The sequence below is a fragment of the Cuculus canorus genome, chromosome 8, assembly GCF_017976375.1.
Source record: "Cuculus canorus isolate bCucCan1 chromosome 8, bCucCan1.pri, whole genome shotgun sequence".
NCBI classification, from domain to species: Eukaryota; Metazoa; Chordata; class Aves; order Cuculiformes; family Cuculidae; genus Cuculus; species Cuculus canorus.
In genome coordinates, this window is record NC_071408.1 from 25,076,035 (window position 1) to 25,085,637 (window position 9,603).

The window sequence follows — 9,603 nt, forward strand, 5'->3', positions numbered from 1 at the left end:
CTGCTAGCCCATTATATTTTAATGGGAGGAGGATGATAAGTCAACACTTCAAAGAGAGAAATAAGGCTGTGGAGAGCTTCCTGGATTCCTCTTTAAGGGGAAGAAAGAATTAGCCTTAATTGAATTCACTTCTTATCTGTTTCCATCATTTTTTTTCATGAAAGTGGGAGGTTGAAATGGACAAGTAGGATAGTACAAAAAGAATCTAAAAGAGAAAACAGTTTTTCCCTGTTGCTGCGTGTCCCCTTTGTGATTTTCTTCCTTTGCTTTGTATGGATAAAAGACACAAAGCTGCCAAAATCTGCAGAGAGTCAGATTCTTATCTCCAGCCTCCATTACCAGTGTTTTGCCCTTTGCAGTGTGCCAGACACAGTGCTCTGGCTTTTGCCCCTTCACTCCTGTGCCTGAAAGGAGAGTTAAGAGAGCTGCCACCTGGACAGTTGCAAATTGGCATTTATATCATTGTGTTGGGAAACAGTTGCCGGCTGCACCTCAAATGATTTTGTGAGGCCCTCAGCTAAGAAGAGAGAGCATTGGCTTTACCAATAGCAAAAGTAACAGCAAAGGGCAGAATTGTAAAGATTTATGTTACACAAGTGTTTTTCCAAAGCCACAGAGGGTTTGGTTTTTTCCATTGAAAGAAGAGACATATATATGTTTGAGTTTACCAGTATGGGAAGTAAAATGATAAAGCTGGCGAAAATGGAGCAGCAATTGTAAAAGTACCTGGTGAGAGGTAAATGTTGGCTTCTCCCTGTGGCCTGCTCACACTTGTTCACGCAACAAACTTGTCTCCACTAGGTTTTCACCTCAGGCCAGGTGCCTCATGACACTGAACCCCGAAGAGGAACACAGTGTTTTCTTGTAGTGGAGGCACAGCCTGAACCTCTGTGTTCCCTTCCTGACCCACCCACCAGATGCAACAGCCTGGACAAGGAGAACAGAAGCAAAGAGCAAACTAGGCAAAAACCTAAGGTCACTGCCACAGACTAGTTTCAAGCTCATAAATTGCTGTGCCAGTAGAGCATGGTTTATTTGTCTTTTCTTTTATTTTTTTTTTTATTTTTTCCGTGAAGAAAAGCTCCCATTTCTTGTCCCTGTAAGGGAAATGTCTTCAAAGTCCATTGTTGGAGAAGCCATAGCAAGAAAAAACACTTGGCATTGAAGCTGACCCTGATTTAACATCCAGAGCAAGATTCATGAACAACTATTATACCCTAAAGGTAACTGTTGTTGTCATGCCACAGACAGAGACGGTGAGATCATGCTGCTGTTTCTACTACACTCTGTTTGGCAGGGACATGGATTAAGAAATATCAGAGACATTTTTATATCTCTGACACAGAACAATGTATGTTCTTCTATTTGGAAGAGACGTGAAAGTCAGGACATAGAGCTCCTGGGGAAAATGGGAATGAAGGCAACATTCTGGTATGAAGAAGGGGAATGGCACAATAAAGGGGTCTAATTCTTTCTGACCTGTTTCTTGAACAGAGGCCACTGGATAGAGACAAATCATTCATAGAAAGATTTCATTTCCACCTTAACCATTGGAGAATTCACATTAGTGTGCCACCCTTGAAGCACAAATTCATAGGATGTCATTGGAAGTGATGTTCATGGCACAACCTGTTTTGAACTAACACAGACTTAGATCATGAGATAAGCTCTCCACAATGTCAGAGGTTTGTCCTTAGTGAAGATACCAAACTGGCCAAAGCCAGTTCCAGATAAATGTAAGCCGAAAACATGGTAAGTTAAAGCAACATAAAGTAAGTCTATGATCAGGTAAGACAAGCATTCAAATCCCTCAAAATGAGTAGAACATGCTCAGGGGGAAAATATCCATCATTCCAGTCCTGCATACTTGTGTTATAAAACTGCAGCAGGTTTTGTAATGTAAGAAGCAATATAGGGTTAGATTGCATTCACACACCCAGGTTACAGGTATTTTAACCATACTGGTTAAAAACTCTACACATTTTACAAAGTCTTCCACTTCTAGAAACAAACCAGTAAGAATGAAGCCACTTGTTACCAGGATAGACTGCACACTCTACACACTGCCCAGTGCAAGCTCTTGGTTTGTTCAGACTGTAAAATGGATATGTTAGTAGTTCCTTATAGCTGTGGAACCTTAATACTACTTTTCCAGTAACTCATCAGACTGTGTGAAATCTGTGGTTTAGACTAGGAAAAAAAAAGGTATACAACTGTAAAACCAAGTTTCCCTTTTCCTAATAGGCATGTGCTGCTTAGTGTACGATAGGTGTTGGGTGCGAAGGATTTGTAGTATCATGGAAGGAACAAAGAAAAATGAAAATGAAAATTAAAGCGACACAGTGTCCAGATACTAAATGACTCCATTTTACACCTCTGATGCAATTTGAGCAAACCAGCAATTTCCTTTCAACCTCTGTTTTATAAGGGATCCTATTCATGTTTTGATAATAAAAGGAACACAGGTGGATAATTAAAGAGGTGTGAAACACGAACAAATAGCCAGCTTTCTGATAGTGGAAGGCTATCTGCATCGAAGTGCTGAGTGATTGAGTGACCTCACAGACGGACCTAGGGACTAATTTTCTTCCAAAACAGAACAAAACTCAAAAGGTTTCTTTAAAAATTTTGCTCTAAAAATTGCTGACAGGCTTGCCATTCCAAAAACTGTTTAGTGAAAACACTACCTCACTTGTAATCATGCTTTTCATAGATCACAGCAGAACACAAAGACAACCACATTGGGTCAAACCAAAAGTTCAAGCACTTGATCCATCTGGCAGTAGTCAGTAGTAGATATTTAGGGAAGTGTGCAACTGGGCAAGTACTGAGTAATCCTTCCACTTGCATTGCCTCTCAGTTCTTCGTCTAGAGACTTTCTGGAGAGGCTGCATTTTAACCAGAAAGTTTAATAACCTTCTGTGGAGCTCTTCTCCACAACTCAGTGGGAATATGCCATTTACACACCAAACTGACCCCACCTTTGCCTTTCAAGTGAGGTCCTGAAAGGGGTATCTTGACTTGCTATAAAATTACATTTCAGCAATGGTGATCTTAGTTTTTCAGCAATTCCACAGTTGCACAAACTTCAGAGTCACCAACACAGATAAGGCTCAGAAACCCTCACTCCAAAAATACAGATCATTATCAGAAGCATAGTAACACCTGAAGTATAAAACTAGAGAAGGTCATGAAGTTACATTGACTTGCATAGACTGAAGTTCTATCTGTTTTGAGGGCACGTTTACACAGGACTAAACCATGCAGTTGACATTTTTTATTTATCCAACCACATAAATACATATATTTTGAACATGTGTAATATGTTTTAACATGAATTAACAGATAAACTTCTATGAATATATTTAATTATATAACATATGCTACCTAAATATTACATATACACAAACAAAAAGAGAGTGCTCTCTGCTTTTTTGTATTTTATTGCAAGAGCTCACAATGAAGCACAATGAAGCTCACAATGTATCTAGTCCATCTCAGACATCAATTTTCTTCCATATTAATTTTTCTAATATTCAACTTATGCAAATTTAATTTGAAAATATTCAATCAAAACCAGAAAAGTTTGACTAGGAAATATTACAATGAAATTAATTGAGATCTTTTTTTCTTCTTCCTGTTATGAATATCTTGTTCAACAAGCAGCAACATACCCACATATGCTGTCTTCCTCAAAAGATCAGCCTCCTAAGTCTGCCAATAAATCTTACGAAGGCCAAATACAGTGGGCACAAGCAGCTATACTGAGTCACAAGAGGTCCTCTGGTCCAGCACACTGCCCTTTAGAGTGGCCAGTAGCCAGTGTGCAAAGAACGACTCCTTCAAGTTCTCAGTAAGCAGCAGTTCATGGTCTTAAACAAGAGTTGCCTTTGAAGACATCACGTTTAACAATCTGTGCTGAATTTCTCTGCTAACCCCTTTTAAAGATGTTTATTCTTGAGAACTGAGTGTATACAGTCAAATGAATGATACAGGGCAAAAGCAGACTGATGGATCACCCTCCACCTTCAGTTTCTGTGCTTCTACCCTCATCCAATTAAACCCCCAGACAGTTCAGTTGTACAATGCCCATACGCACTGCTAACAAAACATGGAGAGCTGCAGCTAAACATCAAGGAGCCTCCCTGCTTCTGGAAAGGACAAATTTGTTTAGTTCTTTTCTTTGGTCTATTTTGGTCCACGTGAAAGCAAATCTAAGGTCATTAGCAGTACATCCTACAACCTTCATAACCATTTTCACATTCATGGACATCTTGGGACCCAAGAAAAGGAAAGGAAGCCTGAGTATTTAGAGAACTTGATACTTAAAATTACTCCATATACAGTTTCCACCTGACTTGTGGGGCTAAAAGGGGTTTATATTCTGTTAACTTCTGCCTGTGGCACAGAACTTTAATGTTGTATGCATGTTTTACTTGAAACCATGATCCAAACTGATTTTTCCATTACTATTTCAGGTTCGTATTTTGGTTTTCTGGGTTCGGGGTTTTTTGTTTGTTTGTTTTCCTAAAGACTACTTCAAGAAGCAGCAAAGTTTCTAAGCCAGGGAAATAATACTAAATTGCAAAACTGGTGTCTCGATGTGCCTTCTGGGTACAGTCTAGCATGCTGGTATCCTTTCCCAAGGACAATTGTTGAGGCTAGCTGATCACAGTTAGCTAAAAATTTTCTATCTGCTCTAGCTCTCCTGCCTATGGCTTAGCAGTGATGTTTTTAAACAAGGAAGTCACAATTGTAATTAATTAAACCAGAGCACAGTGATAAACCCACAGCAAAAATAAATTCAGACTGCATATTTACTGTTCCCAGGGTTATTTATCATGACTTCTAAAAATAAATAGATGTGTGTGCTTTGGTCTTTCATCCTCACCCCAGTCCTTGCAAACTGGCACCTTCTCCATTTCTGTAAAGGTCCCTCCTATAATGGAATTAGTACAAAAACTCTGTTCCCATGCACGTCCTTCTCATCAGCTAAAGTGTGGAAAGGTGGGTAATTACAAAGTGACCCAAATGGCTCCATAGAGAACTATAATCTTGAGATTAAGTCCATTTAGGAAGCCTGATACCAAATACCCAACTGCAGCACAGTAAAACCAAAATTCCCCATCGACTATCTCTGCTCATAAAAGTGATTTAGATTGGTTCTCCCCACACATGAGTTCTCTGCTGGCCGTCTGAATCAATTAACAAAACAAATAATAGATTTCAATGTTTTTCTTTCCAGCCAGGTTTGTGCTTTATAGGAGTGTGCAGTTAAAACATACATCTTATAATGTAAAAACCTGGAACCTTAGAGGTTCCTTGGCTGCTGAGTGAAAAAGAACCAGCAAAGCTCATTTGCAGGGAACAGCAACCAAGGTCTTATCATTCCTGCTGGAGATGCTCCCTTCAGACTAGGACTACAAACTGAACTGCTCGAATCCTCAACTCCTTACTGACCATCCCACCACTGACCTTATTTACTCAATGCCTTTAATTTTTCAAGGGAAAAAAAAATAGAAAGGGCTGGGCCTTTAATCAGATCCAGTTTTACGCCTTCTCTTGCCACCAGCTTGATTTTCACGCCATAAAATGGAACCAATTTACCAACTTCTGCTTAGCTGCAAGTTGATGCCTGGCTATACACATGGCCTTGATACCTGGAGAGATCTGGGCACTTTATTACTGACCTCATAAGTCACTCCTTTCTCTCACTACTCTTCTGTGCTGCAATGCCGTTTTCCAGCTTCTATTATCCGCTCTAGCTTTCTAAACAGGCCTTCACAACAATTACCACTATGCAATGCCTAGGACTGCACTCCCAAGGTCTCCAGTAGGCTGTGCGGATCTCAGCTTTCTCTTAAAATCAAAATTTCCAGGGTAGCCCTGGTGAAGAGAACAGATTTCCCCACATAGTAAAACTTTTCTACACCCTCCATGTGACACACATAGAGGTGCATCCAGATTCTGCAAACACCGGCTCGAAACAGTTCTCACCAACCATGAGCTGAGGATGAAGCCTGAGCTGCAGAGCTCTCCAGAAAAGACCTGAACACTCTTTGGCTCAAAGGAGAAGACAGCCCAGAAGCAGCAGCTTTCACACAGCTGTGGCTGCTTTGAATCCATGCTGCAGCCAGAGCAGCATTCACAGTGCAGCAGAGAGCGCACAGATCACAGCTGAGCATGTTTCTCACCTATCTTGAGCCCTCTTTAGCCTAGCAGAACAGACATGAACAATCTATTTTCTCATGTTTCAGGCTCTCATGTTGTAAATGCTGCTAAGGACACAAGGTCTCCGAGTTCCCCACAGATATGGGAATATCACCCAGATCCAGAGCAACATGCAGATTCCCCATGTGCTTGTTTGTGGCTTCTACAGCAATTTAGCAGCCAAATTCATGCTAGGCTGAGCTCCTAAAAACATAAATAGATTGGCTGATACATCTATAAATCCCAAAGGTCAAACAGCAGAGCATGTTCCTCCCTCGAGCAAGTGTCGCAAGAAACACATCATGTCCTTTGAGACACAAAGATCTCCTCCTATCTGGCACACAGTTTTGCTGCAAGAAGGAGGTGATCTCAAAGTGACTGCCTTATTGGTGCTGGGCAGAGCATGGGAGGTGGGTGGAGGAATCTCAGGCTCAGCGAAGCCCCAAGTGCACCAGCACAACTGTGCAGATGCAAAAGCCAGGTCTGGCACAGGCACAGGCAGCCAGCTGAGGCCATTTACACTTTGCCTGTGTTGTTGCTGTTTTACTGTTGAAAGTAACTGCAAAGAACATTGCTGTCCACAAGAGAGCATGAGGCATTTACATCTTTCTGGCATAACATGGGCAGTGCATGTGTCCAGGTGATGTGACTTAACAAACAGCCCAGAAAATCCCCAGAGCCAGTGTAGGTAAAGGGGAAAGCATGAGGAGCTCTGATGACCTGGCCAGACAAATTGTAAGAGCACTGAGTAGAGATCAGTGCAAAGACATAGGCACAGTTGTATTCTGTTTATTTTCATTCCCTTTGAAAACTCAGAGGGTTCCGTTGCCTAGGGAAAAATGTAGGAAAAGGTGGGCAGACCCCTATCACACAGCCTCTACCATCATGAAATCTCGAGAGTCTTTATTCTTTGGCAAAGGCACTGGTAAATATGTTTTATCAATTTCCTATTGTAAACAAAGTTGAATCTTGCTTTGGAGCAAGATAAATACAAAATGCAAGTTAGGTAGGTGCCTGCTAGCCAAACATGATTCCTAGGAGAGATAGGGGTAATGCAGAAAGGAAGATCCTTGTCAGAGCAAAGGTGAATAATATCTTGTACACTAACATGTCAGATCCGTGAGAATCCAACCTAGGAACTATTCAGTTTCCAGTCACATCATCAGTGTTTACTCTGGAGTAAAAATTAGTGACTTTTTCCATTAAATTCTGTTGATCTATATCTCCACCAAGAAGCTGCTTCATCTAAATCACCCGTTTATTCTGCCTCTGATTGTTTAAGAGGATGTCATGGGAGCCATTGGAGAGTCACTTAAAATTCTATTCGTCCTACCACACGTAGGCAAGCTATGTTTCCATTCAAAGCCTTGCTGCACAAATTAAATCTTTCAACATAATGTGGACTTTGTTTCTAAAATTAAAATACATACATGCATTTTACGTGTTCACAGGCTCTTGCAGAAGGATGGCTAAATCACTCCGCTATTCAGCTGTTCAGGCCTGAAACGCAGAGGGAACATTAACTGATGAAATCCACATACACCAGGTACAGCTTTCTAAATGGGATATAGGTACATGATACTTTGGCATCAGTAGGTGTAAACAGGGTTTGGCAGCTTTCATGCAAACTTACAGATAGCTCACTCAGCTCCTAAAACAGAATATGCTTTGAATTCCTGACTCCTTAATAAGGATAACAATTTAGCATTTTTGCCAGCTCAGGTAGCAGAGATTTTTACTTTGACCTGGGAGATGCTGGTATATTCTCTGATAGCCAGTGATGCCCACAGTGTATTATGAATGCAAAAAAATAAACAAACTGCCAGTCCTGGCAATAGGCAGAATTCACTGTTTGTGCATTGTATGGTAGAATATGTAAGGTACTTCATTGTTTGGAAATGTGCCTCCTTCCAGAAGGTGTCCCTGAGCATCTGGGATCAGAAAGCAGTTCAAATGAAACATGGTCTGAGAGACAGTCCTCTAAAAAAGGAGATACAACTCCCTTGTAATGCCCTTCTTTCTGGCAGCATTACTACAAATCTTTGGAAAAGAACAATTATCTGGTTATGCTTAGCTTAAAAAGCAGCACGACATAGCCTTCTTACCTTTTCACTATTTTACTATTCTACGCTTTGGGAGAGACACTGATATCACAGCCTTGGAAAACTGACATTACATGAAACAGAAATAATCCCCTCCACTTTAAACCTTGTGTCCCAAGATCTCTGAACTTCATTATGTTATTGTACTGTCCAAAAATGTTAAGAAGTGTTTCAGGCATTCCACTGAGCAACTAGAAACAGACATTCCTTTCCCAAATTTTCTAACATCAATGGCCCAAATATGGAGTAACAAGCAGTAGAGAAAAACGATGGAAAAAAAAAGAAAAATGGAAAAACTGTCTTCCATTTTGCTGACACTTTTATTCTGGAGAGGGATATATTCAGAAGGCTTCACATCTGAGAAAGAAACATTTCACATCTTCCTTTCAAAGTACCATGCTGTTTTGACATTCTGAAAATCTTTTATTCCCCCATATTCCATAAGATTTTAAGAGACAGCATTGAAACCAGACAGGTCAATTTCCTCAGAATGAAATACTTCCATTTGCCCTGAACAGACAATTTGCTACTTCAAATCAGAATTAACAAATCTCTTTTCTGCCTGATGCTACAACATAAAATTTGGCTTCTTGTAAGCAGATGAGAAGAATATTCCTCCGAGGGGAACTGCAGCTCTTCGACACCTAATAGTCAGTCCCATGAAGGGTACCTCAGCCCAACAGATGAAGAGGGAGAATATCAAAATGCCTCACTTTTTCCACTGTTCAGCTTTTCTTGGACTGTTCTGTGGATTTTCATTAGGCTCCCAAGTTTGGAGAACTTTTATTATTGTTATAAACTCTGCTCATGAAGTGGATTTTCTAACCCTTTCATGCCAAACATTTGGCTAAGTTCAAGCACATTGTCAGTTTAATATCTGACACTCAGTCTCATGAGAACCATATCCCACCACTGACACAGGAATAGATGTTGTCATCAGATAGATCCATTCCTCCTCTGTGCTTCTAGCAGAGCTACCTGGTTTTAATAACAGTGATATTTGAGGAAAACATCTGTGTTGCCTTGCCATGTGACTAGAGTTCAAGAGAACAAGCCACAAGCTGCAAACATTTCTTGGAAATGTGAACTACTGTTCTATTCAGCATCCAGCTGGAGGTCGATATTCCCAAATATTCGTGCGCATAGATCAGCAAATGCCTGTCTTTCATCTAGAAACTCTGATTCCTGTGTCAACAAAGTCAAGCAGGATACATGACCGTCTCTCTGCCATCTGTGGTCTCTTTTGGAACAGGTTTCAGACTTCAAGTGGCTATGAGACATCTCCAACTGA

The 9,603-nt window shown here is 40.6% G+C and overlaps 1 long non-coding RNA gene across 2 annotated transcripts in view; it reads right to left on the reverse strand.

Moving 5' to 3' along the window:
• Positions 1 to 9,603, reverse strand: part of LOC128852913 (uncharacterized) — a 132,125-nt gene that overhangs the window by 72,924 nt on the left and 49,598 nt on the right. For both annotated transcript variants that reach the window (XR_008451034.1, XR_008451035.1), the window contains exon 3: positions 7,641 to 7,710. This is a non-coding gene — a long non-coding RNA (uncharacterized LOC128852913). The remainder of the gene's footprint in view (positions 1 to 7,640; positions 7,711 to 9,603) is intronic.